Below are 24,845 nucleotides of genomic sequence, written 5' to 3'. Positions count from 1 at the left end.
AGTCCAAATCGGACCGAGAAAAAAATCGCAGCATGCTGCTTTTTTGCGAGTTTCTCGCACCATTTGTCCCAATGATTTCCTATGGAAGGGGATTAAAAGTAGCATCACACACGCGCACCACTGTTCACATTTGCGAGTGTGGCAGTAACTTCGCTCATTAAATATTCAACAGATGAATGTGACATCACATTCCCATAGGTTAATTAAATGACACGTGTATTCGCTTTTATCTAATTAAGATGTTGCATGAAACTAGCATCGCAAACGCGACACACACGCGAGCAAAAAGCATCGCACTTGCATTGCACTCGCACCTAACGTGAACTAAAATCAGCCGAGTATTTTTCAGCCCAGTCGGACCAATTTTACTCGCATAGATGTGTTTCCAGCCTAAGAGATATATATGAAAAGCAGAAACTGCTGTGTGAATACTGACATGAAAAATTCAATAGCTATATGTAAGAATGAAAAATGGAATCTGCATTACTGCCATGAACATATGAATAAAAAAAAATTTAGCTATTGAATCGATCAATGCAAAAGAGCCCCAACACTACGCCAAAGTATTTCTCTACGTTGGGGTCCCTAGCTAGTGTGTGTCCTCTCATGCAGTTAAAAAAAACAAACAACTTGCCGTGTATGGGAAGCTGAGACCCTATATATGCGTATAATGTGGACTGGCAATAGGTGTGGTGGGGCCGGGTTCACAAACGGAAAACTACAACTTAATCAAGAAATGACGTCTGGAACTCCATTCTGAGTCTGAACTGGGTGCAAAAACCTAAAAAATCTACACTATATGCAGAGAAGGTATGCACACCAGCAGTTTCTGCTATTTCATATATTACCCTTACATAGTCACTGGTGTGCATACCTTCTCTTCAAGCTGGCAGCTAAACCCCCCCCTCCCCAAACTGCAGTGGGGGGTGAAAAGTGACATTACATCGGAAGCGTGACAATTTTACTCCATTGGTCGTACTGTCAAATGTCCTCATCCATAATGCACAAGGCAGGACTTAGCTCTGCATCTTTCAACATAGCAGAACCTACATGCTGGGAAAAGCTTCTGGCCTATAACTCCATATTCCCAAAGGTCCTAATTCGTCTGACGGAGGCTAAAGGCGCCTGCAGACCGCTCTTCAACTGTATCGAAAAATAGCGTAACCGTTAAAAGAAATGTGTACTGTGCAGCTTGCATTCATTATGCAATGGGTTACTTCAGTGGACACCACCGCCCAGAGTCGTCCCCCCCCCCCTTCCATTGGAAGAAGCTAAATGCTATGCGCACCTTGGGGTGCTTGCCTTCTATTTTTGCCATTACTTTTACCCCTTTCATTTGTTTATGCACTTCGGGACTGGTAGTCTTTTATGAGGCATCCTCTCTATAATTATTATTGTCACGTGACTACAGCCGCGGGGTGTTTTTTTTAGGCTCTGACCTGTTATTTTATTGAGGTGTCTTCTCTACTTATATTTATACTTTTATTTATTGCCACTAGGCGATAATTTCCCACTATTGTCAGACTGACACTTTCCGTCTAGAGCAGTGTTTCTCAACTCCAGTCCTCAAGACCCACCAACAGATCATGTTTTTAGGTTTTCCTCAATATTAGACAGGGAATAATTCCATCACCTGTGCAACATTAAGGAAATCCTAGAAACCTGATTGAGGAAAACCTGAAAACATGATCTGTTGGTGGGTCTTGAGGACAGGAGTTGAGAAACACTGCGGATACCTCCTGGATCCAAGACGTCTGTTCTAACTTCTGCATTTTTGCACCTTATTTTAGGATCCTCCAGCTATACATTTTATTTCTACCTCTGGTTACCCTTTCCTATATTTTTCATCTTCTCCTGTTTATGCACTGGCTTTTCTAAAGGTCCAACTGATAGCATACCCAATGCTATGGATGTCAGTATTCATTCTTATGGTGTATTTGACCTATTGTTCAACCAGCTATTTGTTGTGGGACTTTTCTGCTGAATAGTTTTCTATGCATGTCTCCATTTTTAAATGATTTTATTTATTTGATAAACATTAGTTTATTTTTGGCCTAAACTCCAATTTTTTTTTTTTATTTTTTTTTTATTTGTTGGTTTACTTTGGTGGACAGATGATGTGACAGTCATCTGGCCCGTGATCACTGTTAGGTTTATGCACCGCTATTGACCACAAACGCAGTGTTCACCAAGCCTTCTATAGCCCCATGTCTTACTAACCGATCCCACTCCCAAATCTATAGCCTCATGTCTTACTAAGGGTACCTTCACACTTTAGCGATGCAGCAGCGATACGACCAGCGATCTGACCTGGTCAGGGTCGCTGCTGCATCGCTACATGGTCGCTGGTGAGCTGTCAAACAGGCAGATCTCACCAGTGACCAGCCCCCAGCCAGCAGCGACGTGCAAGCGACGCTGCGCTTGCACGGAGCCGGCGTCTGGAAGCTGCGGACACTGGTAACTAATGTAAACATCGGGTATGGTTACCCGATGTTTACCTTAGTTACCAGCGCACACCGCTTAGCTTAGCCTGTGCAGGGAGCAGGAGCCGGCACTGGCAGCGTGAGAGCTGCGGAGGCTGGTAACGAAGGTAAATATCGGGTAACCACCTTGGTTACCCGATGTTTACCTTGGTTACAGCTTACCGCAGGCTGTCAGACGCCGGCTCCTGCTCCCTTCACATTCAGGATTGTTGCTCTCTCGCTGTCACACACAGCGATGTGTGCTTATCAGCGGGAGAACAACAATAAAAAAACGAACCAGCACTGTGTATAACAAGCAGCGATCTCACAGCAGGGGCCAGATCGCCGCTCAGTGTCACACACAGCGAGATCGCTAATGAGGTCACAAAAAACGTGACTCAGCAGTGATCTCAGTAGCGATCTCGCTGTGTGTGAAGTACCCCCAACCGATCACTCTCCCAAATCCCGTTTTACTTTCTGTTTTAGGTTAGGTTTTTTGTTGTGTCTATAACTGACCCTAACAGGCCATTATTTTATCCAGGTGAGTCTTCATCCTTTTAGACTAGAGTTTTGATTCAACTGTATACTTTATTAATTTATTAAAAATGTTTGTACTAAGATTGTAAGTTGTTCCCTGTTTATACAATGGTGGATAACTTACTAATAACTGCTACCACCCAAACTAGTCCCAAGAAGGGGGCTTTGTAGTGCACCCCTGTGAATGGAGCAGGGCTTAACCATGCGCACTTCCCCTCCGTTCATTGTCTATAGGACTGTTGGAGATGACTGAGTAGCACATAAAGAATGAATGGAGTGAGGTGCACTTGGTCAGCTCCATTCATTTTCAGTGGGGTCCCAAAGATCAGTAAGTTAACTCGTATCTTCATGAATAGCAGTCTTGGTACAATTTATATTCTGTTGCTGCAGTGCATTTATGCAGGAAATTATTCACATATATTATGATAGTCGCCTGCGTGCTCCGCCTTCATGTGTATGCAGCATTTCTTGACTTATGTGACCGTGTGTTTGTCTCGTCCTTGTTGTTCTCCCTCCTGTAAAGTCCATGACCCGCTCGGTGACGGTGGAGGTTTCTATTGTGACCGTCCTTACACGTCAGTATCCTGACACGTTTGCTGGATCAGTCTCTGGAAACCTGCCACGTGTTTTCAGGCTTCTGCCATGTTTGTCATACTTGCTGAGCCAAGAGAAAACAATGTCCTCTAGTGATATACGTGTTGATCCGTGCACGGACGGTGTGAATGTGCAAGCGGTATATAAGCCGTCACTCGCTGATAAGTCCAGTGCCAACGCATCTGCAAGTCCCTCTTCAATATCAGCAGGTGATTAGTTGAATCTGGAAGTAACTGTCAGTCATAATGGACTTTACAAACTTTTTAGAACAAAATAAATAAAAATTGTTTGCTCACTGGGGGTTCAACATTGGCTAGTAGAAACGGAGGTGCCCGTGCATGGCATCAAAGAGGATGAGTATGAATGGAGCAATATGCACAGGGCATTTATCACAATACTTCTTGGCATCATTACCTTCCATGATTCTGGGAATCCTGAATGCATCACTAGTTGGCATCAGGTATTTAGGAACTGCTGAATGAATGTGTGTGTTATATAGAATATATCTGAGCTACTGCTGGCTATAAAGCTAAGTTCACACACTACGTTTTTTTTTTGTTTTTTTTTTTTTTGACGCTGCGTTTTTGTGGCAAAAAAACGCACAACCGCACCCGCGGCAAAAAACGCATGTGTTTTGGTGCGTTTTTTTTGCTGTGTTTTTGCTCACTGCGTTTTTATGCGTTTATCAGTGAGCAATGCCATTTAAAGATTGTTAAAAAAAAAGGTCTGATGTCATTTCCTTCTTCAATATGTTCTTCGTTCTCCACTAGTGTATGCAGGAGAGCAGACAGCTGCAGAACTACAAGGCTCAGCATGCTTCAGGACTGTATGCTGGAGGGAGAGGCAGGGGGGAGCAGAACTAGAAGGCTCAGCATACTCCATCCAATAGTGTATGCAGGAGAGCAGACAGCATCGGCAGAACTGCAAGGCTCAGCATCCTCCATCCAGGACTGTATGCAGGAGTTTTTTGCCCCTCAAAAAAATGACGTGGGCTTCGCCATATTTTTGTATCCTAGCCAGGTACAGCAGGCAGGTACGGGCTTCCCCCAGCTGCCTATTTGTACCTGGCTGGGAACCAAAAAATATAGGGAAGTCTGTTTTTTTTTTTTTTATTTTTTTTTTAACTATTTCATGAATTGCATGAAATAATTTAAAAAAAAAAAAATGACGTGGGCTTCGTCCAATTTTTGAGTCCAGCCAGGTACAGCTAGGCAGCTGGGGATTGGAATCCGCAGTGCAGAGTGCCCAAGCTTTCTGAGCACCCCCGCTGCGAATTGCAGTCCGCAGCCACCCCAGAAAATGGCGCTTTCATAGAAGCGCCATCTTCTGGTGCTGTGTCAAACTCTTCCAGCCGCCCTGATGCTGGGTGGCTCGCTGGGTAATAATGGGGTTAAGGCTAGCTGTATATGATCAGCTGGCCCTAAGCCCGAAATTCATGGTGTCACGCCAATATTAGACATAGCCACCATGAATTCTAGTAAAGATAAAAAAAACACAACACAGAAAAATATTTTTATTAGAAATAAAACACAACACAATTAGTGACTCCATCTTTATTGAAATAAAGAACCCCCTCCGCAGTAATCCTGGGTCAAGGGTCCCGCGCCGTCCAATCCGGATCCAATATCATCTGATCGGTTTGCTGGAAGGCAAAGCGATCAGATGATGTCAGGTTCAAGGACGTGAATCACATGACACAGCAGCTGATTGTATAAAAGCCGTTTATACAATCAGCTGATGCATCAGTGCAAAAAAAAAAAAATACACACGTCTGTGCTGACTCCCGTCTGATCGCTGCAGGAGCTGCCGGTAATCGGTGAAGCAGTCTCCTGACGGCATCAACTGATAGTTTAAGCCGGCCGGGCGGTAAAAAGCCGGCATCACCGCGAGACTTAGAATCAGCTGATGCGTCAGGTGCTGCATCAGGTGATCAGCGCCAGGTCCTGCAGCTATCGGACGTTCCCGCGGAGACTGCACACAGCCGGAGCGGGGGTGGCGGTACCGAGAGAGGAGCTGGGAGCGGACATGGCACCGGGAGTCTGCAGACAGGTGAGTATGACTTTTTTTTTTCTACTGTTCACTTTTGATTTCGCAGCTGCTTCCATCTCCAAACACCCACCCACCCCCCCCGGACATGGCGCCGCACGGGAGCGAACATGGCACCGGGCGGGAGGTGGAGGCAGCGGTAGCGGTACCAGGAGGATTCATGCTTCTGTGTTTACCGACAGAAGGAATCCTCTTCCTGTACATGTCACTTTACTACCCACCCCTTGCGTTTATAGCTGCGTTTTTAGTCATAGAAACGCACTAAAACGCAGCTATATTTGCAATTTGCGTTTTTCATTGCTTTTTTAAAGATCTCATTGAACTCAATGGGTGGAAAACGCAGTGAAAAACGCAAAAATAATTGACATGCTGCATTTTTGTGTGCAGCACAAAAACGCAGCTAAAAAAATCCGCTGTGTGCAGACAGCAAAAATGAAAACTCATAGACTTTGTTGGTGAAGCAAAGTCATGCAGTTTTCTGAGCAAAAACGCACCCGAAAAACGCACTGTGTGAACTTACCATAACACTGTTTAGTTGTCAGAGGGTTCATACAGCATCACTCCATAAAACAAGTCTGTGCTTCCTATTTTACAGTACGGCGCTGTTCTTACATGGCAGCCAGATGAACAGATCATGATCGACACATTTATTAAAGTAGTAAGACTCTGGTTATTTCATGTATGTTGTGCAGCCAGCAAGACATAATAATGTCAAAAAGTGGCTTAACGGGGTCTTAAATGTTAATTCCCTGCTGACAGTATGGACTGAATATCTCATGGGCTCCAGGACGCTAATCCCGCCGTAAAACCATGATGTGCTGTGTGACACAAGACCGCCAGATCCTTCATTTGGTCACTTGCTGCTTTTTTTCTTGGGTATTTGCCTACATCTGAGTTTATACTGATTTGTTAAACAGTCGGTCAGGAGATTGTGTATGTGCAGAGAATGAAATGTCTTATAATATAAAGTAAGGACTACGCACCCTCCGTCCTCTATACCCCACCCTTAGTTTACTACTGCTGCTGCTTTATAACGCACACAGTATATACTGTACACAGGCTGTTTCGTTTTGCCGGAGGTGGCGCTGCTTCACTTATAGGCCTGATCACCCGCAGATTATAAACTAGCTGTCCATAAGGGCTGAATAATTCCATCTCCAAGCGTTAAACAAGCAGCAGAGGATTGTGGGATAGGAAAGAACAGGATGATGTAATATTTGGGTTTCACAGGTTGTAACAGAAAAGGTCTGAAAATCAAGACCTGCAATATTATTCACGCTTGGAAAGATGTCGTCTGCTGCACATGAAAAGGAGTGAAAAATGAATGGTGTGGTTTTTTTTATTTTTATTATTGACTGAGGAAAAGTGTTCAGGTGCAGCACGGGAGAAGTCCAGGAGACAATGGACTTATTGTTCTTTGAGTACATCAGGAAATGTGATCAGAAGTGGAACCTGGCAGGACGATTTAATTACCAAAGCAAGAGGGATGGCCCATAGAACAAAACTAAAAAACAACAGATACCTGTCTTATAGTAAAGTGACAGAATGCAAGCTTTAAAGTTACATGCAAATTAGCCTGGGAGTGCATTGTGGGCATTTCAGTGCACTCTGAATATATTGCCATGCCCCCAAAGCACTTTCAGGCTATTTTACTTATAACTTCAAAGCTGGATTTCTCAGCACATTAGATTACTGCAAGAATGAAGCGTACCTATACAGACATAGCTTCACTAGCAAAAAATTCCCTTTAAGGCTGGAATCACACTTGCGAGTGTAAAATCGGTCCGATTCTCATGCTGGAAAGTCGGACGATTTTAGTTCACTTTTCATCAGTGTGCGGTCAATGTGCAATCAGTTTTTACCCTCAGCAGCTGCTACTCATGTACTGTTATGTACAGGAGCATTTACAGTGTTCTCTGCTACATGCGTGAAATGTATTGAGAAAAACGGATGTCACTAGGATAGTGTATGTGCCATCCGTATGACATCCGTTTTTTTTCACGCACCCATAGACTTGCATTGAAGAGACTCATGCAAGAAACTCACCAAAACGCAGCATGCTGCGTTTTTTTTTTTTGTTTTCTTTTATTAGTCCGATTTGGAGTGAGAAAAAAATAGCAGATCTGACTTCCTCATTGATTAACATGGGTCCGAGTGCAATGCGAGATTTTCTCACATTGCACTCGTGTGAGTTAATCGCAAGTGTGAAGCCGGCCTAATGAGCAGAGTGAGGCGATGTGTGAAGTTGCAGGATTGTTGAGAATAAAGGTGGTGTCACACACAGCGACGACGACAACGACGTCGCTGCTACGTCACCATTTTCTGTGACGTTGCAGCGACGTCCCGTCGCTGTCGCTGTGTGTGACATCCAGCAACGAGCTGGCCCCTGCTGTGAGGTCATTGCTCGTTGCTGAATGTCCTGCTTCATTTTTTTTCGTCGTCACTCTCCCGCTGTGACGCACACATCGCTGTGTGTGACAGCGAGAGAGCGACGAAATGAAGGGAGCAGGAGCCGGCGTCTGGCAGCTGCGGAAAGCTGTAACCACTGTAAACATCGGGTAACCAAGGGAAGACCTTTCCCTGGTTACCCGATATTTACCTTCGTTTCCAGCCTCCGCCGCCCTCGCTGCCAGTGCCGGCTCCTGCTCTGTGCACATGTAGCTGCAGTACACATCGGGTAATTAACCCCATGTGTATTGTAGCTAGGAGAGCAAGGAGCCAGCGCTAAGCAGTGGGCGCGGTTCCCTGCTCTCTGCACTGACATGTAGCTGCAGTACACATCGGGTTAATTAACCCGAAGTGTACTGTAGCTAGGAGAGCAAGGAGCCAGCGCTAAGCAGTGTGCGCGGCTCCCTGCTCTCTGCACATGTAGCGACGTTATAATCGCTGCTGCGTCGCTGTGTTTGACAGCTAAGCAGCGATCATAACAGCGACTTTCAAGGTCGCTGTTACGTCACAGAAAATGGTGACATAACAGCGATGTCGTTGTCGTTATGTGTGACACCAGCTTTAGAGATCTCCACTGCTGACTGGCTGGTGTCATGATGTACACCTTGGATACAGATCAGATTAGTGCGATAACCATGACAACAGTAATACGATCTGACATGGTTGGCTGGAATAAATCACTGTATATAACCATAGCCTGATTTATAAATTCACAATCCCCACTTGGAGGGAAGATAGGTTTCACCGAGGTTGATAGCATCGGTGATGTAAACCCGGAAGCAGCCTCCAGCATGTTACATGCTGAGAAGGTTGATGGTCCATGATCAAGTTCCAGTTTTTGTGAACAGTCAGAGAGATGGGTGGGGTGGCTGTTGATTCAGTGCGTTCATTCAGGTGTCTGTGTGTATGGAGGGGTGCAGACCTCCACCGGAGTGCTCAAGCTAAAACAGCTGGATATTTACCTGAGTGGGTGGACCCCTTAGCAGTATGTGGACTGTTAAGTTCGGTTTGTTTCTTTATGCCGCACAAGGTTTGTTTTGAGTTTATTTTTGACAGTTTTATGATAAACCAGCTGAAGTTTAAATGAAAGCCGTTCCTGTGATTACCTCGACCTGTAGCTGATCTGAATTTCCACAATATATGGATAACTTATATCCCTTCAGTTCTACATTTTTTTTTTTTTTTTTTAATCAGATAATTTTTATTTAAAAACCACTCCCAGGGGCGTAACGACCGCGGTCGCAGAGGTCACTATCGCGACTGGGCCCGGTAGGTTAGGGGCCCGGCGCCCTGCAGATCAGCAGCCGACTCCTCTGTCAGGGAAGCCTGGTGTCAGCCACGGCACCAGGCTTCCCCTTGCCCATCATCGCACACAGCAATGATAAAGCATCAAGCTATGCTTCATCATTCTCCCTCTTTCTGTGCGATTGCTGTGCTGAGACTGCAGAGCATGGGATGGCAGGACACACTAACCGGAGCAGCGGGGGAACGAGGAAAGGGTTTTTTTTTTTCTTTATTTAAATTAGTGAGTACACGGTGGCCAGAGGCCTAGGGGCGGGGCTGCATTATACATGGAGGCCTAGGGGCGGGGCTGCATTATACATGGAGGCCTAGGGGCGGGGCTGCATTATACATGGAGGCCTAGGGGGGGCTGCATTATACATGGAGGCCTAGGGGGGGGGCTGCATTATACATGGAGGCCTAGGGGGGGGGCTGCATTATACATGGAGGCCTAGGGGGGGGGGCTGCATTATAATAATTGGAGGGCTATGAGAGCTACTTTATACATGAGGACTATGAGGGCGCATTCTAATATATATGAAGGGTTATGTGGGACCCCCCTTTTAAACTATATGGAAGGCTATGTGGGGGACAAAGATACAAGCAGGGCATGGGGAAGTTTTGTACAGAGGGAAAAATGGATCTTTCCCTCAGACCCAGCTTTCACATGCTCTTATATGGGAAAGCTGGGGGCCGAGGGAAGAATGTAGCTGAGCATGGGGAAGCTGGGTGCCGAGGACAAGATGGATGTAAGAACATAGGAAAGCTGGGTGCTGAGGGACAGAGCAAAGTGTCAGCGTCAATATCCCGCACCCCGAGTGGAGGGGAGGGAGGGCGCCCAGGTCCAAACTTTGCATTGGGGCCCATCAAGCTCTAGTTACGCCACTGAGCTCAATTACATTTTCCTACATGTAGCAAAATATAAACGCTGAAAAGAAATATAATAACACTTAAGACACTATCCACATAACACAATTTGACAGTTGCATATATCTGAGGGAACGTTTGCACGATCAGTGTTTTGTTGAGTTTTTGACTCTGCAGAATTTCTGCACTTTAGTTTGTGTTTGATTTTTGTTGCGTTTTTGACGCATGTGTTTTTGTGTCAATAAAGTTAGTTAAAACAGGCAGAAGAGCAAACAGGAACTTGCCGGAAGCAAAGAAACAAGTTTATTACAGATTATAGTGGTTTAAAATTCTGCATAATTATAACTTTCACCATCTCATAAGAAACACTATAAACTCTCACACCCCAATGCACACACATACACACAGAGGAAAAAAAAATAGACATGGCTAGATCGATGATGGACATATATTAGAGAGAATAGATAGATTTCCTGCAGATATCTAATTTCCCAACCCCCTACATATTATACACTTGCACCCTTTACAGTCCTTCATGTGGCACTAAAGGTTGTTTAGCCTGGTTTAACCTAATAACTAAGTAGATAAATAATAAAAAAAAAAATCAAAACAAAACACATTGAAATCCCCCTATTTTTGGTAATCAGTAAAGCAGACAGCTGCGTCTGATATTATCAGGCTGGCATGGTCCATGGTTATTGGACCCTTCCTAGCCTCAAAATAGCAGACCGCAAGCGCCTCAGAAGTGGCGCATCACGTTGTCTCAATTCTGGCGCTTCGCCCAGCTTCTCCCAATTGCCCTAGTGTTGCGGCAAGCAGGCTAATGATATTTATTGTTGATGTCCGCTGGCATCAAGCCCCCAGGGGTTAGTAATGGAGAGGTGTGTATCAGACACCCCCATTACTAACCCAGTAAGTAAAAAGAAAAAAACACACACAAAAATAGTTTATTTGAAAAACCGCTCCCCCCCCCCTCACTTTCCCTAGTTCACCATTTTGTTAAAAAAAAAAAAAAAACAACATGCAAGTACACCGTAGTCCATGGATTCTGACATAGTCCACAAACGGAAACCTGCAAGACATAGAAAGAGAGACTGTCCCTCGTTAACTTCTTTATAAAAAGCAAAGTTCCTAGATCCGACATCATCCAGCGCTTCCCACGACACGACGTTCCTCGATTATCTGGATGAAAGGCTATGGAGCCTCAGCAGAGGCTCACAAAGAGGCTCCATAGACTTTGAGAAGCAGCAGCGAGACCTGGGACATAGTTTGCTTTACCTTTGCTTGTTATCTAAAATAAGGGGACCCCACCGTTTTTTTTTTTTTTTTTTTTTTTTAAATTATTAGGTTAAAGCAGGCTAACCACCATTCAGTGCCACATGAAAGGTACTAAAGGGAGAAAGTGTATAATATCTAGGGGGTCGTGACATTAGAGATCTGCAAGATATCTGTCTCCTTTTATATTGTTTGGGTGTGCATTGGGATGTTCAACTTTCTGCTTTGGTCAATTTCCTCTTTGTTCTTCTGCCTTTATTTCAGCCAACTTTATTGATATCTGATGTTTTGCTTAGGTGCGGTTTTTGTTGTGTTTACGCTGTGTAAACTCACTGAAAACACATGTGCGGTTTGTTTTGTTTTTTTTCCTGGCGGATTTTCCACATCCAATAGAAGTCTATGGGGAATTCCGTGCTGATAATCAGCGCACCCGCAAGATAAATTGACATACTGCGGCTTGGAAAAACGCACTGCAGGCAAGTTTACGCAGCATAAAAAAGCACAGTCGACATGAGATTTCCATAAATCCATCCATTATGCTTGTGCTGTAAAATGCTGCATAAAAAATGCTGCATCATGGGCAGCACGTACCCTGTGAGTCAAGCCTATTGCCAAACTCCAAATACTAAATAAGGCTGCGTGTCCACAGTCCGTGTTCACAACGTTTTGGACGCAGCATGCCTCAGCTGCCTTCAAAACGCTGCGATGTACAGTACAAGCACAGTGGATGCGATTTCTAGAAAGCCCATGTCCATTGTGCGTGTGCTATCTGCAGTGTAAACTGACCTGCGGTGCGGCTTTCAGAGCTACAAGCATGTAAATTCTTAGCTGCAGAGTTGCAAACGTTCTCCTTAGTGAAAACAGGAGAGACCGCAGATGCAGGAGCTCGGATCGTGGGCACCAGCAGCTGCGGAGGAGACTCGTGGCCCTGTCCAGCAGCGGATACTGATTGTATCTTCTAATTATGGTATTTGCAACGGAAAATTTCTATTAGCATGTGTTTGTTTGGTTTTTGTTTGTTTTTTTTTTTATAGAAAAGCCAAATGCAACGTCCTATCAGTTTCCATTTAGGCACATCATAAAAGCACTGACTGCGCCTGCATCATCCGTTCTCTTACTACAACACTAAAAGGCAACCTTGGAGTATCCAACCATTGTTCCCAAATATTTTTGAATTTGTGCAGTGCATTTCTTTATTAATTCTGCAGTATTGGGAGGGACTGGAATCTACCCAGTGTAAGGCTAGTAATTTGCGAGCTTGGGATAAACTACAAAGCATACCTATCACTATCGGGGAATCGCGGTCCATCTGCTCTTCTGGTATACCCAGAATACACACTGTTGGATTTAACTGGTTTTATATGCTAAACCTGTACTATCAGAGATACCATCTCCTTCCAAAACACTGCAATTGTTGTGCATTCCCATAGCGTGTGCATTAATGGGGTTCATCCTAACCACACTTAGGACACAAGGGGTTCTGTATACCCTAAAAAATGGGTATAATTGAGAAATGCTGAGACTCCTTCAAGAATAACCAGGGATAGGATTCCAGGATATTTTCCCACACTCTATCTCATATAGGCCCAAACATCGGCTTCCCGTTTGGATTGAACATTTACCGGGAATTTATACAGATGATAGTAATACATGCTTGTTTATATGTGCAGCTAGCCATTAACCCTTTTGTATCCTTAGCAGATGTAATTGTATTTATAAAAAAAAATAACTATTTTCAAGTTTAACTCTTTCATTTGTATTGTATAAGCTGCATGTATTGATGCAAAAAAACACCTGCCTGGTATGTTAAATTCCAAATGTAGTTATTCAAAACTATTAAATAATTACTGAGGGAATATTTGTCGTAATAAATATATGCCCTTATCCTCCCAATATCAGAACTCAATAAGTTAGAACAATTCCGGTTGTAGTGGATTATGCCATATGAAGTTAGTGCAATTTTTAATACCTGGTAATTCTTTCCCTGTGTCCCATACCTTGTATATTAAAGCAGGAGTGGGTATTGTTTTCCCCTCTTTCTTTGTATATGTTTTCCCAGGCTTTAGTATACATGTTGCAGAGGACTATTTTATATGTAGTAAAACCAAGTGTCCATTTATTGCCATATTATGTGACTGTCCCCAACAATGAAGATGTTGTAGTTGAGAAGCCAGAAAGTATACCCAGGAATTGGGAATCACCAATCTCCATTCATCCTTCTCCCTTAGTAAATATTCCAGTTTAATACTGGCTTGTCGATTTACATCAGATCAAATCTCTAAGCTCTTTAGCCTAAGGAAAATCTATGCTGGCAGCCACTCGGGGCATTGTGTAATGTATATAATAATTGTGGCATCCTGATCAGTTTAACTAGATTTCTCCTTGCAACTGTTGTTAATGGGAAGCGATACCATGCATCTATCTTTGTTTTAAATTTCCCACTGCGTTTTTTTTGTAGCTGTTTTTTTGCAGTCAATATATGTTCTATTGGGTTGTCTTTTTGGTATCATTTATTTACAGCACATGTTTAAATAAAGTTAGTTTAATTAATTAAAGCAGCAAAACTCTGAAAGAAGTGACATTCTGCTTTTTTTTTTTTTACAAAAATGCAGCAGTTATCCATTTCAATCCGGAGAAAAAAGAAGTAATTGTGTTATGTGCATGATATTTCTGGACTCTCTAAGGCCCCTTTCACACGTCACACATTATAATGAATGGGTCTGCTCACACGTCAGTGATTTTTCACTGCACGTGTCTCCGTGCGGCGTACCCGCGTGTGCGTGTTTGCCGCACGAAGACATGTCCATTTTTTTCTGGCATCACTGATGTCCCACGGACCACGCAGTGGTGTGATCCGTGAGACACGTGCCAGAAAAAAACGTGCGTTTAAAATAAAAATCATTTTTACTCACCCGGCTCCAGCGACGCTCTCTGCAGCCTGTTCTGCCGGCTGCTTCTGAGCCGACTCATTACTGTCGCCCATATTCATTATGCACGACACAGCCGACCTGGAAGCAGCTGCTGCGGGGGTCAGCACCGGCCGGATGCTGCACCGCGGGAGCAATCAGCACCATGGAGAGTGGGAGCGCGCACAGGTGAGTTAATCTCTAAGTGCAATCACGGGCCACGGAGAACGGAGCCCGGATTGCACTTAGACAACCCACGTGTGCCGTGATTCACGCCACACGGAGGGACATGTGTGTGTTTTACACGCCAGTGAAAAACGTCAGTGTTTTTCACTGACGTGTGAAACGGGCCTTAGGCTGTGTCCGCACTTTCCGTTTCCACATGGGTTTCAGCTGCTTTTTAGGTCCGTTTTGAACTGCAGCGTTTGCTGGAAAATCAAAACGCATGCATTTTGACATGAAAAGTCTATGGGAAATGGGGATTTCCTGTCCGCACTTTGCGTTTACAAACGCAGCGTTTAATTTGCATAATTTTGGGCAAAAACTCTGCGTTCAAAGAAGCAGCATGTCAATTGTTTTTGCCATTTGGGCTGCGTTTTGCTAACATTGAAGTCAATGAGAAGTTGTAAAAAGCAAGCAACATCAAAATTCCAGCGTTTAGGCTATGTGCGCACTGGGAAATGGAATTTTCTTGAGAAAATTCCGCATGCTCTCAAAGATTACCGTACCCGGGGTAAAAAACCGCGGCAAACCGCACCCGAAAACCGCATGCGGTATTGTTCGCGGTATTGCCGTGGTTTTTCCGCGTGCGGGTTGGGATGTGCTTTATTGCATTCAATGCAATAAAGCACATTGAAGAAAAAAAAAAAGTCATTTAATTCTGAGATAGTAGATAGACAGAAGAATAGATAGAGGGATAGATAGATGACAGATCGCTGCATTTCCCACGGTCGGCAGTGAGTTCACATTACCGGCCGTGGGAAATGGCCGGTAATTACCTCTGCTGTCTGCTGCATTCATTCAGCGCTGTGTCTGTGACAGTCGCGGCTGGATGTAAGCAGCGCAGGACCTGTGGATTACGCCGGAGCTTTGGTGCGGGAGGGGTTAATAAAATGGTGAACGAGGCTTGTTTGTTTTATTTAAAATAAAGGATTTTTCAGTGTCTGTGTTTTATTCACTTTACTTACGGGTTGATCATGTCAGCTGTCACATAGACGCTGCCATGATCAAGCCTGGAGTTAATGGCGGTGATCCACCACCATTAACCCCTTGTATTACCCTGCTGCCACTGCTACACGGCGGCAGGAAGAGCCGGGGACACGCCGGTGCTGCCGCATAATGCATGCGACAGTCCCGGGGCAGCTGCGGCTGATATTCTCGGTTGCGGGAGGGGGAGTGAGGCGGGGGACATTAACCCTGCCCCTCTCCCTCCCCAGCCTGAGAATACCGGGCCGCCGCTGTGTGCTTACCTCGGCTGGAAGGTAAATATACAGCGGAGCCCACGTTCTTTGTTTTCTATATTTCCGTTTTCTTTCTGTGTGTCTGTGTCTGTGTTCTATGTCTGTGTGTGTGTGTGTGATCTGTGAGTGTGTTTACTCTCTGCACGGCTTCCTCTTCCTGTAATGACATCACTTCCCTGCAAAACCGCAGACAGGCGATGTACATTACCGGAGGTAAACCGCGAAATACCGCAGGGAATAACGCAGGAAAACGCAGTGAACCGCACAGAATTTGCTTCCTGCGTTATTCCCTGCGGGATTTCACGATTACATTGGAGTCAATGGAGTGAAATCCCGCAGCGACGTGCGGAAAAGAATTGACATGCAATTGTTTTTGCTGCGGGAATCCCGCAGCAAAACATGCAGCTGTCAAATTCCGCCTAGTGCGCACAGGATTTTTTTTGCCTATAGGTTTTGCTGGTGATTCACTGCAGAGATGTTATGAACATTTTCTGCAGCGAAACATGCAGCAAAACCGCAAAAAATCCGCGGCAAAATCCGGTAAGTGCGCACATAGCCTTAGGATTTTGCTGCGGATTTTTTGCGGATTTGCTGCATGTTTCGCTGCAGAAAATGTTCATAACATCTCTGCAGTGAATCACCAGGAAAACCTATGGGAAAAAAAAATCCTGTGCGCACTAGGCGGATTTTGACAGCTGCATGTTTTGCTGCGGGATTCCCGCAGCAAAAACAATTGCATGTCAATTCTTTTCCGCACATTGCTGCGGGATTTCACTCCATTGACTCCAATGTAATCGTGAAATCCCGCAGGGAATAACGCAGGCAGCAAATTCTGTCCGGTTCACTGCATTTTCCTGCGTTATTCCCTCCGGTATTTCATGGTTTACCTCCGGTAATGTACATCGCTTGCCTGTGGTTTTGCAGGGAAGTGATGTCATTACAGGAAGAGGAAGCGGAGCAGAGAGTAAACACAGACATCACAGACACACACAGACATAGAACACAAACACATAGAACACACATAGAAAGCAAACGGAAATATAGAAAACAAAACACGTGGGCTCCGCTGTATACTTACCGTCCAGCCGAGGTAAGCACACAGCGGCGGCCCGGTATTCTCAGGCTGGGGAGGGAGAGGGGCAGGGTTAATATCCCCCGCCTCACTCCCCCTCCCGCAGCCGAGAGTATCAGCCGCAGCTGCCCCGGGACTGTCGCATGCATTATGCGGCAGTACCGAGTGTCCCCGGCTCTTCTTGCTGCCGTGTAGCAGTGGCAGTCAAGGTAATACAAGGGGTTAATGGTGGCGAATCACCGCCATTAACTCCAGGCTTGATCGTGGCAGCGTCTATGTGACAGCTGACATGATCAACCCGTAAGTAAAGTGAAAAAACACACACCGAAAAATCCTTTATTTTAAATAAAACACAAACAAGCCTCGTTCACCCTTTTATTAACCCCCCCAACACACAGCTCCGGCGTAATCCACAGCTCCGGCGTCCTGCGATGCTTACATCCAGCTGCGACTGACACCGACACTGCTGAGTCGCAGCGAGACAGCAGAGGTAACCACAGGGCATTTCCCACGGCCAGTAATTTGAACTCACTGCCGACCGTGAGAAATGCAGAGTGTGCTCACAGGGACTCTGTCTATCCCTCTGTCTATCCCTCTGTCTATCCCTCTGTCTATCCCTCTGTCTATCCCTCTGTCTATCCCTCTGTCTATCCCTCTGTCTATCCCTCTGTCTATCCCTCTGTCTATCCCTCTGTCTATCCCAGAATAAAATGACTTTTTTTTTTTCTTTTCTTCAATGTGCTTTATTGCATTGAATGCAATAAAGCACATACAGTCAGGGCCAGAAATATTTGGACAGTGACACAAGTTTTGTTATTTTAGCTGTTTACAAAAACATGTTCAGAAATACAATTATATATATAATATGGGCTGAAAGTGCACACTCCCAGCTGCAATATGAGAGTTTTCACAACCAAATCGGAGAAAGGGTTTAGGAATCATAGCTCTGTAATGCATAGCCTCCTCCTTTTCAAGGGACCAAAAGTAATTGGACAAGGGACTCTAAGGGCTGCAATTAACTCTGAAGGCGTCTCCCTCGTTAACCTGTAATCAATGAAGTAGTTAAAAGGTCTGGGGTTGATTACAGGTGTGTGGTTTTGCATTTGGAAGTTGTCGCTGTGACCAGACAACATGCGGTCTAAGGAACTCTCAATTGAGGTGAAGCAGAACATCCTGAGGCTGAAAAAAAAGAAAAAATCCATCAGAGAGATAGCAGACATGCTTGGAGTAGCAAAACCAACAGTCGGGTACATTCTGAGAAAAAAGGAATTGACTGGTGAGCTTGGGAACTCAAAAAGGCCTGGGCGTCCACGGATGACAACAGTGGTGGATGATCGCCGCATACTTTCTTTGGTGAAGAAGAACCCGTTCACAACATCAACTGAAGTCCAGAACACTCTCAGTGAAGTAGGTGTATCTGTCTCTAAGTCAACAGTAAAGAGAAGACTCCATGAAAGTAAATACAAAGGGTTCACATCTAGATGCAAACCATTCATCAATTCCAAAAATAGACAGGCCAGAGTTACATTTGCTGAAAAACACCTCATGAAGCCAGCTCAGTTCTGGAAAAGTATTCTATGGACAGATGAGACCAAGATCAACCTGTACCAGAATGATGGGAAGAAAAAAGTTTGGAGGAGAAAGGGAACGGCACATGATCCAAGGCACACCACATCCTCTGTAAAACATGGTGGAGGCAACGTGATGGCATGGGCATGCATGGCTTTCAATGGCACTGGGTCACTTGTGTTTATTGATGACATAACAGCAGACAAGAGTAGCCGGATGAATTCTGAAGTGTACCGGGATATACTTTCAGCCCTGATTCAGCCAAATGCCGCAAAGTTGATCGGACGGCGCTTCATAGTACAGATGGACAATGACCCCAAGCATACAGCCAAAGCTACCCAGGAGTTCATGAGTGCAAAAAAGTGGAACATTCTGCAATGGCCAAGTCAATCACCAGATCTTAACCCAATTGAGCATGCATTTCACTTGCTCAAATCCAGACTTAAGACGGAAAGACCCACAAACAAGCAAGACCTGAAGGCTGCGGCTGTAAAGGTCTGGCAAAGCATTAAGAAGGAGGAAACCCAGCGTTTGGTGATGTCCATGGGTTCCAGACTTAAGGCAGTGATTGCCTCCAAAGGATTCGCAACAAAATATTGAAAATAAAAATATTTTGTTTGGGTTTGGTTTATTTGTCCAATTACTTTTGACCTCCTAAAATGTGGAGTGTTTGTAAAGAAATGTGACAATTCCTACAATTTCTCAGATGTTTTTGTTCAAACCTTCGAATTAAACGTTACAATCTGCACTTGAATTCTGTTGTAGAGGTTTCATTTCAAATCCAATGTGGTGGCATGCAGAGCCCAACTCGCCAAAATTGTGTCACTGTCCAAATATTTCTGGACCTAACTGTACCAACCCGCACGCGGCAAAACCGCGGCAATGCCGCGGTAAAACCGCGGCAAACCGCATGCGGTTTTCGGGTGCGGTTTGCCGTGTTTTTTTACCGCGGGTGCGGTAATCTTTGAATACCTGCGGAATTTTCATGAGAAAATTCCATTTTCCAGTGCGTACAGGGCCTTACAGGTTTTGCTAGTAATTTAGAAAGCAACTTTAAATTTGCCTAAACCTCATGACAAAACAAAGCAAAAACGCAACATGTGAGCATATCCTCAAGTCTCTAGGTTTAGTGATTAATAGTCTTGAGGTCGAGCACTAATTATAATTCCCAACTCTTTAAATTGCTGCATTTCCTGTGTTTTTGATTTAGTAAAATAGATCAAGGGATCAGGTCAAATTGGCATCAAAACCGATTTTTCGTAGTTAATTACTAAATCAGTCCATTTACCGAGCGCTGTAATTAATGACATCACTGAGGTCAGAGATGAGTCAACATCTTCCAGATATAGTAGCGTGTCATCTGCATAATTCACTCCTCAATCAACCCGCACTGGAAACCCACTATTTCTTTCGAAAGTCTAATACGACCAGCAAAAGGCTCAATTGCAAGAGCAAATAGGAGGTGTGACGGGGGCAACTCTGCCCACAAGTGGCCCCATTCAATGTTATCAAAAGCTTTGGCATCTAGTGAGGGCACTGCTCTATTTCCAGTATCTGCAGAACTCGGCTGGGATTAATTGCCATAGATCAGGGCTGAGCAATGTGCGATCTGCTGGCCACCTCCGGCCTTCTGTCTGTTCCAGTCTGACCTGCGAACCAAAACAGCTGAGGGGTTCAAAAAAGTGGATCGCTGGCCACACCATGCCCGCTGGCCACACCATGCCCCGTGCCCTATGTCCTGCAGAGAGCGGTGAATACATCAGCAGAGGAGGGGTCGCCGGCCTCTTCCTCCACCAGGCGGCGTGTGAGACAGCTGTGCCCCCGGGGGTTCAGTGCAGCACAGCACTGGGGGAGTATGTGTGTGTGTTTTTTTTTTTTTTTTTTTTTTGTTTTTTTTTTGTTTTTTTGTTTTTTTTTCTTCTTTGTTTTTCTCATATGTGTATGAGCATACTGTATATAGGAGGCTATGTGGGGGGTCATAAAGTACATCAGAGACATGTGAGGGGTCATACAGTATATAAGGAGTTATGTGGAGGCTAATACTGTATACAGGGTGGTGTGTTTGCACTCATACTGTATATAGGGGGATGACTGCATTCTGCTCAATATTAAATTATACAATAATATTAATATGAAATTTATAATTAATGTTAATATTAGAGCAGAATTAATTTCAGCCTATTTGCTTGGCCCCCATAGCAGTCACTTCTTCTCTTTCATGTGGCCCCTCTGGAAAATTAATTGCCCACCGTTGCCGTAGATTTATAGGGCATGAAACTTGTTTTGTCCTCATTAATCTCCTCATTTATTATTTTTGCTAATCTTATTAGCCAAGATCTTGGCCATCGGTTTTTTATGTCTATATTTAATAAGGATAGTATTATTTATTACCAGGGATAGATAGATATACAGCAATTGGTAATATTAAAATTTAACTTTTAATTCTATTTCTTAAAAAGACTCAAAGTCTATAAAAATTATCACCCGTGAATCAGTGACCACACAGAAAAACGGACACAAGCAGGTAGAAGATAGGTCAAATATCCAATACCCTCATAATCAAGGGTTAATGTATTTGCATGAATATACCCAGTCTTTTTACCTCAGGTTGCTTTTTATCATCTAGCATGAGCAGGGTCTCATATCTCACCCAACTGCTCCGACAGAAGAAAATATTACCTTAGTAGGGCATGATATATATTATCAATTCAGCCCAATGAAACAGCCAAAGTATGCTCAAAAGCCCTCCTTATTCTCTTCCCAACGCGTTTCCTCTTATCGATTCATCAGGGGAATTTACCATTTGGAGGCATTTGGAGGCTGCAGTATGTAAAAGGTATAGTAAGCTAGTGACCAATAAAAACGGTACTCAAGCAAAGAAAAAGACACCACTGTTAAAGTCCCCATAAGCGATATTACCTTATCAGAATTTTATAGACTTTGAGTCTTTTTAAGAAATAGAATTAAAAGTTAAATTTTAATATTACCAATTGCTATCTATCTATCCCTGGTAATAAATAATACTATCCTTGCTATATATGGTATGGCGGGTTTCTTGACAACGGGACTTGATTTAAACAATTGGACATCTGAGGCAAGAGACGTCTTCTCAGAACGGGAATTTATTCAACCGAGCTGTACTCCAGCCTATAGCACTGTATTTAAGGAATTGACAAAAATTTATAAAGACCATATAAGTTCGTGGTGGGAAGTCCAGAGCTTAGAAAACTATATTAAGGCATCTATTGTACCCAGACATCTCCGCATAACTCTTACACCTGGCACAAGGTATAGGGAACAGGGTCTATCTGATAAGTGGGAAAAAGAAATTACAGCCAGTTCCTTGCGACTAATGCACCTCCTTTTAGAGGAGGAAAAAACTAGATTAGTGGTTTTATCAAAAAAACTAACTGACCAAATTGAGACAACAAAAAAGTTCTCATCAGAGGTGGATTTTAAATCCCGAGAGTCTACCCTACAAAATTCAGTCGAAAGGTTCCAATACCATCTTAAGGAGAGAAAACACCGCTACTTCGTTAGGGACCTCCAGGAATTTAAGGACCATAAGGCGTACCTTTTTCCTGCTAATAAGGTCTATATACCACCTCCAGAAACAGAACCCTCTTCAACTGACACAGAGGTGTCAGATAACGACACCAGGCCTAAGAGAGGTAAAAACAAGAATAAGAACTATAATCGTGGAGGTAGGGGAGGCCGACCATATACATCCCATTTTTTAGACCATCAACATTACCTTCGGAGCCGTCAGCAACCCTACAACCCGTCGCAGGGGGACTTTCCCAGGTAATAAATTTATCATCAAAAAATCTAGATTCAGCAGCTATGTGTGTTCTTAGTAAGGGCCTATCTTTCGTGCCTACATCGGGACTGAATATATTTGACACTATTAAGGACCTTCACCTGTTTGTGAGAAAATTAAAATGGAGGAAGCACTTCATTCATAATGAAAAGATGCAATGTAGGGAATTGGGTGTCTCGGAGGATCTTCTACCAGACATCCGCCTTCTGATGGGTATTTCAGAGGAAGACCCAAACCTTGTTGGTGAGGGTCCCTTCACTGATTTAAAACAGAGGAGTACCCGTTTACCTCCTCCTCAAAGTGATGTCTCTGCAATAGATGTCTTTTCTCGATTGGTGAGCGATGATATAGAAAATTTGGATAAAAAACAACAATACACCAATTATAATATCACGCAGGAAGAAATGAGAGCCCTCAATGAACTGCAACATGACCACGACATTGTCATAAAACCCTCTGATAAGGGAGGCAATGTCGTGGTCATGGATTGGTGTAAATATAGGGATATGTGTCGATCACTTCTGGATGACCCAGCGGGCTAACAAAATTAAAATCTGACCCTACAGTGTCATTTTTGGGACAACTGAAGATGATTCTTACAGATGGTCTCACTAACAACTATATCAGCAAAAATGAGTATGAATTTATGTTACCATCACATCCAATGACGGCTACTTTCTACTGCCTACCAAAAATCCATAAGGGTTTAATACCCTTGAAAGGCAGACCTATTGTGTCAGGAATAGGTGGTTTATGTCAAAATGTAGGTATCTATTTGGACGAACTGCTTACCCCCTTTGTAAAAGCTTTGTCGTCCTTTACTCGGGATACGACGGATCTTTTGAGGAAATTGGATGGTGTTGCTCTGGAGCCAGATGATATACTATGTAGTATTGACGTCGAGGCCCTTTATTCTTCAATAATTCATTCAGTAGGGCTACACGCGATTGAATATTTCTTAAAAATGCGTGGGCGTCAATTTCAGGGACATAACAACTTCCTCCTCCAAATTTTGGAATTTTGCCTGACAAAAAACTATTTTCTGTTTGATGGGCGGATCTATCACCAGCTCAGGGGTACTGCAATGGGGAGCCCTTGTGCTCCCTCGTATGCAAATTTACTCCTGGGCTGGTGGGAGGAGACCCTGGTTTTCGGTGATGGGGACCCCCCAGGTATCGAGAGAATAGTTTTTTGGTCAAGATACCTGGATGATATTTTTGTGATTTGGAGGGGTACCCATGAAGATTTCAAGAAATTTGTCGCACACCTGAATGATAATACCATCGGTCTCTTTTTTACAAGTGAGAGCAACACCACCCAGCTCCCCTTTTTGGACGTCCTAATCATGAGGGATGACTTGGGGAATCTATCTACAAGAACATATAGAAAGCCCACATCTACCAACTCACTTTTACGTTGGGAAAGCAGCCATCCACTCCCACAAAGGAGAGGTATTCCAAAAGGGCAATACTTCAGACTCAGACGCAATTGCTCTACGGATCGTGAATTCCGAGAGCAGGCTGCAGATCTGAGAAAACGCTTTAGGGAGAGAGGATATCCAGACAAGATCCTAAAAACAGCTTATCAAGAAGCATGTAGAAAGGATAGAACAAGCCTTCTGGTCTCCTCCCCAAGACGATCTGAAGAAAACAAAATCAGATTCATTACTACATATAGCAATGGATCAAAAGCCCTATTCTCCATTCTGAGCAAGCATTGGTCGATCCTCCAGATGGACTCAGACATTGGGGACCTGGTGGGTGGACACCCTCAATGTACCTATCGGCGCAATAGATCACTACAGGACAGATTAGTCCACAGCCACTTTAACCCACCAAAAAGAACTACATGGTTGGAACGTGGAATAGTGGGTTCATTCAGATGCAGTGGTTGTGTCGCTTGCCCGGTTATAAAAACTGGAAAGGACTTTCTAAGTCACAATACTGGAAAAACATACTCAATCAGATCACTGATAAATTGCCGCACATCTGGGGTAATTTACAAAGCTACTTGCTCATGCCCGTTTGAATACGTAGGAAAGACGAAACGAGAACTACGGCGTAGAGTCGGAGAACATTTGCGAGATATAATCAATAAGCGAGATACCCCTTTGGCAAAACATATCAACCAGGTACATGGGGGGGATACAAGGGGTCTCACGTTTATGGGCATTGACTCAGTTGCTCCCCCCCTTCGGGGTGGCGATTGGGACAAGAGCCTCTTGCAGCGTGAGACCTTTTGGATCTACACCCTTAAGACCCAGGTCCCTATGGGATTAAATGAAATTCTTACTTTTAGTTGTTTTTTGTGAAGGGACAGTATAGGGCTAGATAGGGCGAGCCACCGTAGAGCGGGGGCGCCATGACGTGACGGATAGGGCGCCGACCTCCGCAGTTAGGTAGATCTCAGATGACAGCTGCTATCTAGGGTCATCTTGCTTTATATTTTTTTATCCCCCCTCTTTCTTGTGTTTTTCTGGGGGCTTGACCAATGCTGCTCCGGTAACTA

General features: G+C 44.1%; 1 protein-coding gene across 1 annotated transcript in view; it reads left to right on the top strand.

Moving 5' to 3' along the window:
• Positions 1 to 24,845, top strand: part of PDCD4 (programmed cell death 4) — a 102,431-nt gene that overhangs the window by 10,204 nt on the left and 67,382 nt on the right. The gene's annotated exons all lie outside the window — the stretch shown is intronic.

The sequence above is a fragment of the Anomaloglossus baeobatrachus genome, chromosome 5 (genome assembly GCF_048569485.1).
Source record: "Anomaloglossus baeobatrachus isolate aAnoBae1 chromosome 5, aAnoBae1.hap1, whole genome shotgun sequence".
Taxonomy (NCBI): Eukaryota; Metazoa; Chordata; class Amphibia; order Anura; family Aromobatidae; genus Anomaloglossus; species Anomaloglossus baeobatrachus.
The sequence above is the reverse complement of the archived record's forward strand: the minus strand, read 5'-3'. Positions and strand labels throughout refer to the sequence as shown.